The sequence below is a fragment of the Lynx rufus genome, unplaced genomic scaffold (assembly GCF_022079265.1).
Source record: "Lynx rufus isolate CCGP_SWC_20201006 ecotype Redwood Valley unplaced genomic scaffold, mLynRuf1.p SCAF_1, whole genome shotgun sequence".
NCBI lineage: Eukaryota > Metazoa > Chordata > Mammalia > Carnivora > Felidae > Lynx > Lynx rufus.
In genome coordinates this window covers 114,446,904-114,456,597 of record NW_025814823.1, presented here as the reverse complement: position 1 = coordinate 114,456,597, position 9,694 = coordinate 114,446,904, and the positions used below count along the sequence as shown (strand labels likewise).

General features: G+C 41.5%; 1 protein-coding gene across 11 annotated transcripts in view; it reads left to right on the top strand.

Moving 5' to 3' along the window:
- The first annotated feature begins 1,921 nt into the window (after nucleotides 1-1,921).
- FAM13B (family with sequence similarity 13 member B) overlaps nucleotides 1,922-9,694 on the top strand; it is an 87,326-nt gene continuing 79,553 nt past the window's right edge. For all 11 annotated transcript variants that reach the window (XM_047085152.1, XM_047085142.1, XM_047085135.1 and 8 more), the window contains exon 1: nucleotides 1,922-2,011. The gene's annotated coding sequence lies outside the window, so the exon portion shown is untranslated. The remainder of the gene's footprint in view (nucleotides 2,012-9,694) is intronic.

Below are 9,694 nucleotides of genomic sequence, written 5' to 3'. Positions count from 1 at the left end.
CATCTTGATTGGGCTGCTGTGGAACTGGGGCCTATCTGGTCCTCAGTTTGGCAAGATTCAGAAACTTACATTTCACTTCATTTAAGCCTAATTAGGCTCTGAGAAATTAATTCGGATAAAACAACTTTATAACTCAACCCAGTGAACAGAAGCTGACTTATAACCCTCAGGTGAATTTATTAATTGAGAAAGAGTATATACAACTAGTTTAACTAGTACCAGTCATGTCCATTGTCTTGGACAATTGTTTCTCAGCGGGTTTATTTACTTAAGACCCCTTAAGTGATGGGAAGACTAATTCAGAGTATGGGTCTTTGCATGTTCTTAAGGGATATCCAGAATTTAACTTTGCTAGTATATAAACTCAATAAAGGCAGAGATCTTATTTGCTGTAAGTATTGAAAGACTAGAACACAGTAAGCATTCAGTGGGTATTTACTGAGTGAGGGATTGAATTTGAATTAAATTTTTACCTGTCCTGATAATAGGTATTGATCCTGGTCATTAGAATCAGTAGCCTCTCTCCTGGACAGAGTGGAAGCCCACAATACATTCTTATTCAGATTCTGCTGGTTCTAGATTCTTTATGGACCCCACCCTTCCTTTATGACAGCATCAACTAGGCATGTGACACTGAAGGTACAGATGACTTATTTCACTGATGAAATCTGGGAGCTACTCTGGCCTCTGTAACACATTTACAGATCGTCTTACACGGTGACTTTTTTTTCTTTTTTAAAAAAAATTTGTTGCAAGTTCTATAAGGCTTCTTGTTTACATTTTCTGGGTTACTAACTTGCATCTCAGGCAAGCAGGAGACAACCGAATTGTGGTCATTTGTATTTTTACAGAAAACCAGACTTCTTTTTGCAGGTGTGGCTTTACCCGCCATCCAGGGGTACAAAAGCAGAACATTGCGTTTTACTCAATGGAAGATGCCAAAGCCTTTATTTAACACACTAAAGCAAAGAAGAGATTGGCTGAATATTCACACCTTTGTGAGCTCGTGGGAGCTGCAGGGTCGGTCTGGGTGGCTATGCGAGAAGTACCGACTCCCTAGACTCAGAGGGCGCCTCATTCTTTATGCCTCCTTGCAGCTCTGCCTTTGAAACTGGTTTAGTGTAGCAAACTCTCTGTGAACATGTAGCCTATTAACTTTCATATTCCCCGATGGTTTCAGCACCAGAGGCATATATGTTCTCTCTGGAGTCTGGGGCATGTCCTTAAGTGAAGAGGAAGGGTGGCGGGCGGGCAGGGTTCCGGATCTGACCTCCAAAGCTGGGAATGGGAACGTTGAGTCACTGCTTCGGCCTGCTTGGCGGTTTTCTGTTAAGGTCTCCGTGCTCCTCACCTGGATAAGGGCACCTGGGTTTTTCTAGTCTTCTGCAGGAAGGCATGGCCCCCCTCTGCAGAGACCAGGAGAAACGTCGGTCTTCCAGTTTTTTCTTCTATCTTCTTTCCAACCTCCCCAAACTGAGGACCCCAAATACCTCCCTCAGGCCCGCGCCCGGCTTCTCGCACCCTAACTCAGGGGCCCAAGTTTGGGGCGGGAGGAGGTTAACTCCAGAGCACGCAGACTCCCGGGCTGTGGCCACAAGCTTTGGGGAACCCCCAATCGAGGCGCGCTCGCCCGGCCTCTGTAAGCGGGCCCGCCCCGCCCCCTCCCACGCACGTCACGTCCGGTCCGTCCCCCGCCCGCCCTCCGCCCTCCGCCCTCCGCTCTCCTCCCGCTCGCCGTTAGGGAGGGTCTGCGCCTCAGCCACTGCTTCAGTCACCGCTCCTGCCCCCTCTTCCACGTCTTCGCCGCCGCCACCGCCGGGGGCATCCGGGGGTCGCTTACCGGGCTGGCCCCGCGCCGCAGCCGTCGCTTCAGCGTCCCGCCAGCGGCCGCCACAGGAGGAGGCTCGCCGGCCGCGGAGCCACCCGGGGACTCAGTTCTCGCTCTATTGCCGTCGCCGCAGGTCCTGGAGAAGCGGCCGCGGCCGGGGGACGGGGCGTCGCGGTTCCAACGGTAGGTGAACGGACGGGTACCATTATCTGCGCATGCGCGGGTCGCCCAGGGCCGCGGCCCTCCCCCCTCTGCGCCCCCCAGCGCATAGTACCACCCGCGCGGTGCTCAAGGGCGTTGCTTGTTGGGGTGCCCAGGCTGGGAGAGGTGCCCTGAAGATGGGCTAGTACGTAGAGCGGGCCCCCTTTCTGCTCGAGCTTGAAGAGATGAAGCCTTGCCCGGGCTGCTTGCGGGGGGGGTGGGGGGGTGTGGCAGTCTTCGATTTTTCAGTCGCTGCAATGCGCGTGAGCGGGTGTGCCTTCCTACCTCCTAGCTCCCCCAAACTCCAAGGCACAGCAACCTACGCGTTTGCTAGCCTCCCCTGTGCACCAGACTGCGCCACTTCCCTGCCACTTCCTTGATGCTGTTCTGTGAAGTCAATGCAAAGAAAAAAAAAGTGTGGTTTAATCTGGGCTAAACTACCCCCCCTCCCTTTTTAAGATCACGTGAGATGAGTGGTTGCTGACTTCCTTAAATCGCTCAGAGAATATAGTCAAAATTGGGCTGTTGGTACACTGGGGACTTGTCTAGAATGCACTCTGAATATGCAGACCAGAGGGGGTACAGCGTTAAGTTTCATATGGGGCGACTGGTTTCCGAGATAAGGTTATATAGGAAATTGAATCTATTGGCACACTTGAGAAATTAGTAAACTTTTATTTGTAATCAATTAAAAATCAAACTGACTTTTAGAACGGTCGTTGCAGAATTTCATTAGGTTCCGCATTGTGCCTTCTAATCATTGAGAGTAGTACCTCAAGTTGGGCGTTTACCTTCCTTTCAAGGAGCTGATAATCTAAAAATGATAACCCGATCCACAATAATGTACACTGTGGACATTAAATGACTGAAATGCACTTACCTTTAAAGGCAGACATTAAATGGTAGTTTGAATTAATGACTTTCTGGGTTAATGTAAGGCTAGGTCTTCAATTTTGCTTTTTGCAAGTATAGTAGCGGTACTTGTTGGCCTGGGTTTCTCACAGGTACTGTGCATTTATTAATTACTTGTTGATGAAATTGAATGGTCACTATTTGTATGTCCATTACGAGCCCCTTCTTTATTAATCTATGCTGCCTTTAAAATTAGGGCAGTATTTTCTCCAGTTGTGTCACCAGGTAGGGATTTTTGACACAGTGTGCTTAAATCCTTAGGTGTAGAAAGGCATACCACAGTGTCACAGAATTCTTCACTAAGTAAATTTTACAGTGTGTTTTTTATTAGAATGTGATTGTTTTTAGGACAGAAAATGACTGAAATGAATACATTATGACTTGTCAATTTTCCCTCACCAGTACAATGACAGCTTCTTTTATTATCACTTATGGATAACCTCCATCTGCATGGCTTCCTCTTCATTTTACACTAACTTTAATATTGGGGAATATAATAGTATAAATTACTGTAGCTATACTTGGGGGAAAAATTGTAAATATACATCACAATTTATGATTTTAACCATTTTTTAAGTGTACAACTTATGGCATTAAGTATATTTACAATGTTGTGCCACCATTACCGCTGTGTATTTTGAGAACTTTTTTTTATTATCCCCGATAGCAACTCTGTAGACAGTAATTCCCCATTTTCTCCCCTGCCCAGCCCTTGGTAACCTTTATTCTATATTCTGTTTCTGTAAGTTTGCCTGTTCTAGGTAGCTCATATAGGTGAAATCACATAGCATTTGTCCTTTTGTGTTTTGCTTATTTTATGTAGCATGTTTTCAAGTTTCATCTATGTTCTAGCTTGTATCAGAATTTACTTCCTTTTTAAGGCTAAATTCCATTGTATGTGTATAGAACATTTTATTTATCTGTCGATGGACATTTGGATTGTTTCTACCTGTTAAAAAAAACCAAAATTCAATGGAGTAAATTTTAACAGTCTTATGGGTTTTATTCAACTATTCATGAATCAGGCAGCATCCCATCTAGCAGACTGAAAGGAGCTCTGAGGAGCTGTGCAAAATGGAAGGCTTTTAAAGCCAAAGGAGGCAGGACAGGGAAGTTCTAGCAAAGAGTGGGTTGTTTCAGGCAGTTTACCATACTTTGGTAGGCAGCCTGAGTCTATCAGGCACATTACCTCACTAGCGCTGACCAGGAAATTCCAGACCGACTAGTTAAGATTACATTCTTGGGGAAGCAGTTAGGTGGGTAGGTAGATACTATCTCTTGGTTTGGTGATGTAGGCTTAGCCCAGGTGACTCAGTTTTGGACCTGTTACCTTTTTTTTTTTTTTTTTTTTTTACGTAGGCTCCATGCCCAATGTGAGGCTTGAACTCACGATCTCAAGATCAAGAGTCCTATGTTCTACTGACTGAGCTAGCCAGGCACCCCCTGTTGTCTCTTTTTTAATACTTGTATTAACTTTTGTGAATAATGCTACTGTGAATATTGGTGTACAAGTGTTTGAGTCCCTGCTTTTGATTCTTTTGGGTAGGTACCTAGCAGTGGACTTGCTGGGTTATGTGGTAATTCTATGTTTAACTTTTTGGAGAAACCTACAAACTGTTTTCCAGGGCTGCTGCACAATTTTTCATTCCTGTTAGCCATGTACAACCGTTAAGTTTTCTCCACATCCTCTCCAGTAGTTGTAACTTTCCTGTTTATTTGTTTGTTTGTTTGATAATTGCCCTCTTAATAGGAGTGAGCTGATATTTCACTGTGTTTTTGAGCTGTGTTTTTGTGTTTTGTGTTGTGAGCTGTGTTTTTGATTTTTATTTTCTCAAGAAATAAAGATGTTAAGCATCTTTTCATTTATATATCTTCTTTAGATAAATGTCTTCACATCCTCTGGTCATTTTTGGATTTTTTTGTTTTGTTTATTTGTTTTTACTTTTATTTTTTATTTATTTTTCTTTTGAGACAGCGTGAGCAGGGGAGGGGCAGAGGGAGAGAGAGAATCCCAAGCAGGCTCCACACTGTTAACACAGAGCCTGACACTGAACGGTGAGGTCATGACCTGAGCCAAAATCCAGATGCTTAACTGACTGATCCACTCAGGTGCCCTGAAAAAAATATATATATATTTTTTAATTTGAGAGAGAGAGTGTGCCAGCTCCAGGAAGAGGCAGAAGGAGAGAGAAAATCTTAAGCAGGCTCCATGCTCAGTGTGGAACCCAACACGGTTCGGTCCCACAACCCTGGGATCATGACCTGAGCTGAAATCAAGAGTCGGACATTTGACTGACTGAGCCACCTAGGCACCCCGGAAATTTCTGTTTTATACATGGATAAACAGTGGAGGGACTGATTATATCTGAAAAATATTTCCATTTATATGTTAGATCACTATATTTTTTATTTTCAAATTTTTATTTAAATTCTAGGTAGTTAATGTATAGTGTGATTTTGGTTTCTGGAGTAGAATTTAGTGATTCATCACTTACATAAAGCAACCAGTGCTCATCATAAGAAGTGCTCTCCATAGTAGCCATCCCCCATTTAGCCCATCCCCCAACCACCTCCATCAATCCTGTTTGTTCTCTCTCTTTTTTCCCCTTCCCATAAGTTTATTTGTTTCTTTAAATTCCATATATGAGTGAAATCATGGTATTTGTCGTTCTTTGATTTATTTTGCTTAGCATAATACACTCTAGCTCCATCAACATCATTGCAAATGGCAAGATTTCATTCTTTTTGATGGCTGAGTAGTATTCCATCGTATGTGTATGCCACATCTTCTTTACCATTCATCAGTTGATGGACATTAGGGTTCTTGCCATAGTTTAGCTATTGTTGATAATGCTGCTGTAAACATTGAGGTGCATGTACCCCTTTGGATCTATTTTATTTTTGATGTTTATTTTAGAGAGCACATGTGAGCAAGTAGGGGAGGGGCAGAGAGAGAAGGAGACCAAGGATCCAAAGTGGGCTGTGCACTGACAGTAGAGAGCCTGATGTGGGGCTCCAGCTCATGAACTGTGACATCATGACCTGAGGTGAAGTCAGATGCTTAACCTACTGAGCCACCCAGGCTCCCCTTGAATCTGTCTTTTTGTATTCTTTGTAGGGTAATTGCTGGATCATAGGGTAGTTCTATTTTTAATTTTTGGGGAACCTCCATACCATTTATCAAGGTGGCTGCACCTGTTTGCATTTCCATTAACAGTGTAAGAGGGTTCCCCTTTCTCCCCATCCTTGCCAAGATCTCTTGTTTCCTGTGTTACTTTTTGCCATACTGACAAGTTTGAGGTGGTATCTCATTGTAGTTTTGTTATCTATTTCCCTGATGGTGAGTGGTGTTGAGCATTTTTTCATGTGTCCATCAGCCATCTGAATCTGAATGTCTTCTTTGGAAAAATGTCTGTTCTTGTCTGTTCATGTTTCTTAACTGCGTTAATTTGTTTTTTGGGTGTTGAGTTTTGATAAGTTCTTATAGATTTTGGGTATTAACCCTTTATCAGCTATGTCATTTGCAAATATCTTCTTCCGGTCCATAGGCTGCCTTTTAGTTTTGTTGATTGTTTTCTTCCCTGTGCAGAAGCTTTATATCTTGAAGTCCCAATAGTTCAGTTTTGCTTTTGTTTCCCTTGCCTCTGGCTACGTGTCTAGTAAGATATATTTAGAATTCAACCAGTTGTATGTCAGTACCAAGAACTTTTTCCCATCACTTTGATATTACAAAAGTATATCCATTAAATAAATGCTGTCTTCCCCACTGAGTAAGATTACTTCTCCTAAACTTCCCTTTATTTTGTTAAGTGTTTTATTAAAATGGCTAGGGGCAGAGGAAGGTATTAGTTGACAGGGAAAAGGAATTGTAGTATGTACACATAAACTTGACCTGTATGAGTCACTGTTCCCCAAGTCAGACAGTAGGCTAATAGGTGAGTAGGTTCAGTTTGAGAGCCTTATAGAAGACATGACTGAAGGATATTTGAAATGGAATGTAAAAAGGTAAATTTACCACCAAATCATGTTGGTACATTGAATGCATACTAGTAGTAATGGGATTACAAGAGTAACTCATTATCAGATTGATTTATTCTTTCACAGATATTTATCTTCTAAATGCCAGAGTTAACAAGCAATCACTTGGTGATGGTTGCATAACTTGGTAAATTTATTAGATAGACATCATTGTATACTTGAAAAGAGTGAATTCTATGGTATGTAAATTATACCTTAAAAAAGCTGTTTTTTTAAAAAAACAACCTACCGGCAGACTTGAAGGAGTTTATACTCTCTTGGAAGAAATAGACATTAAACACAGAAAGGAGTGTATAATAAAACTTGTGATGAATGCTTTGGAGCCAAGGAATGATATGTCTTGAGACAATTTCACAGGGAGAGATCATTAGATGAGTGGGTTGGAGAAAGCCCCTCCAAGAATGGGAGTTGAGTGAGAGCTGAAGATGAGTAGGATGAAGGGGGGAGAATATTTTAGGTGGATGAACCAGAATGTGTAAAAAGTCTTAGCTTGAGGAAAATTCATTGGGTTGATTAGATAACTTAATGAAATTTACTGGATTATGCTAGAGGGAAATACTTCAGTCTTTTCTGTCAGGTTATTAGCTAGCTCTAGTATGTTTTCTTTTCCTAATGTATATGATGTATGATGATTCTTATGTCTTTGATTTTTAAACAATTTTCAGAGAGATGTCTGTTGAGTTTATTATTGCCCTTTTTAGGAATAGAAAAACAGAAAATGTTGAGCTTTTTACTTGTTCTTAAAATATTTATTTTTGCTTTTGTTTATCAAGCTGCTGTTCCATACATTTGGAGAAAAAAGTAAAAACTGAAAACTAAAAAAATTTGTTTTTAGTGCTGTAGTTGATATTTAATGTTATGTTAATTTCAGGTGTATATCACAGTGACTCAGCAATTCTATACATTATTCAGTGCTCACCACCTTGTGTGGTCACCATTTGTCACAGTGTTATTACAATATCATTGATATATTTTCTGTGCTTTATTTTTCATCTCTGTGACTTATTTTATAACTAGAAGTTTATACCTCTTAATCCCCTTCGCCTATATTGCCCATCCCTGGCAGAGTTGCCCCTTACAGCCGCCAGTTCTCTGTAATTATGAGTCTGTTATTGTTTATTCTAGAACTATATGAATGTAAGTTAAGTCATATGGTATTTGTCTTTCTCTGACTTATTTCTTTTAGCATAATATCCTGTGGGTCTATCCATGTTGTGGCAAATGGCAAGATCATGTTCTTTTTTTTTTATGGCTGAGTAAATTTTTTTTTTTTTAATGTCTAAGCAATACTCCATTGTGTGTGTGTATGTGTGTTTATACCACATCTTTATCCATTCCTGGGATACTTGAGTTGTTTTCATATCTGTTCAGATATGTTCAGGATCCTGTTCAGATCCTGTTTCATATCTGTCCTGTTTCAGGTCTGTCCTGTTGTAAATAATGTGGCACTAAACATAGGGGTGCACATATATTTTTGAATTAGTGTTTTCATTTTCTTTGGTTCAGTGTCCAGTAATGTGAAAACCACTCGTTGTTTTACATAGTAGCTGCTTAATTGTTGGGGGAGGAAGTGGGGGATGGAGGTTGGTGGGACAGGAACTTTGTGGTCCGCATTTGGAAAAAAACCACTAGTCACAGTGAATTTAAAATTTGGAAAGGCAGGGGCTCGTGGCTGACTCAGTAGAGCATGTGACTCTTCATCTTGGGACTTCAAACTTTGAACCCCATGTTGGGTGTAGAGATGACTTTAAAAAAATAATTTATTATTTTTATTTTTTTAAAGCTTATTTATTTTTGAGAGAGAGAGAGAGAGAGAGAGAGCAAGTGAGTAGGGGAGGGGCAGAGAGAGGGAGGAGAGAGATAATCTCAAGCAGGCTCTGTGCCCTTAGCTTGGAGCCTTGTCACAGGGCTCGAACTCACTAATTGTGAGATCACGACCCGAGCAGAAACTAGAAGTCAGACGCTCAATTGACTGAGCCACCCAGTCACCCCAAAAGTAAAATCTTTAAAAAAAAAAAAAAAAAACTTGGAAAGGGAAAGAAACCAAAATTTATTATTTATTTACTTTTTTTTAATTTTTAAATTTATTTGAGAGAGAGAGAGACAGAGAGCACGTGCGCACATGTTCGAGTGGGGAAGGGGCAGAGTGAGAGAGAGGGAATTCCAAGGAAGCTCCGTGTTCAGCATGGAGCCCACTTGGGGCTCTATCCCATGACTCTGGGATCATGATGTGAGCTGTAATCAAGAGTCAGACACTCAACTGATAAAGCCACTAGGGACGCCAGAAGAAACTCAAATTTCGAAACAGATAAGATGAGAGAATTTTTATATGAAAAGCATGTACAAAGTACTCAAGTTTTTTTGTAAATTACTTTCTGTATGTCTTCATACATTTCGGTGAAATTTTAAACAAAATTTTCAGTGATGATTGTGGTCATTGTTTCCTGAAAGCATCCACTTAAAAGGTAGCAGTCTTAAGGGGCACCTGGGTTAACTCAATCGTTTATTAAGTGTCCGACTTGGGCTCAGGTCATGATGTCACAGCTCGTGGGTTTGAGCCTGATGTCAGGCTCTGTGCTGACAGCTCAGAGCCTGGATCCTGCTTTGGATTCTGTGTGTGTGTCTGTCTCTCCCTCTCTCTCTCTCTCTCTCTGCCCCTCCCCTGCTTGTGCTCTCTCAAAAATAAACACACACAAAAAAGCAGTCTTAGGTTTC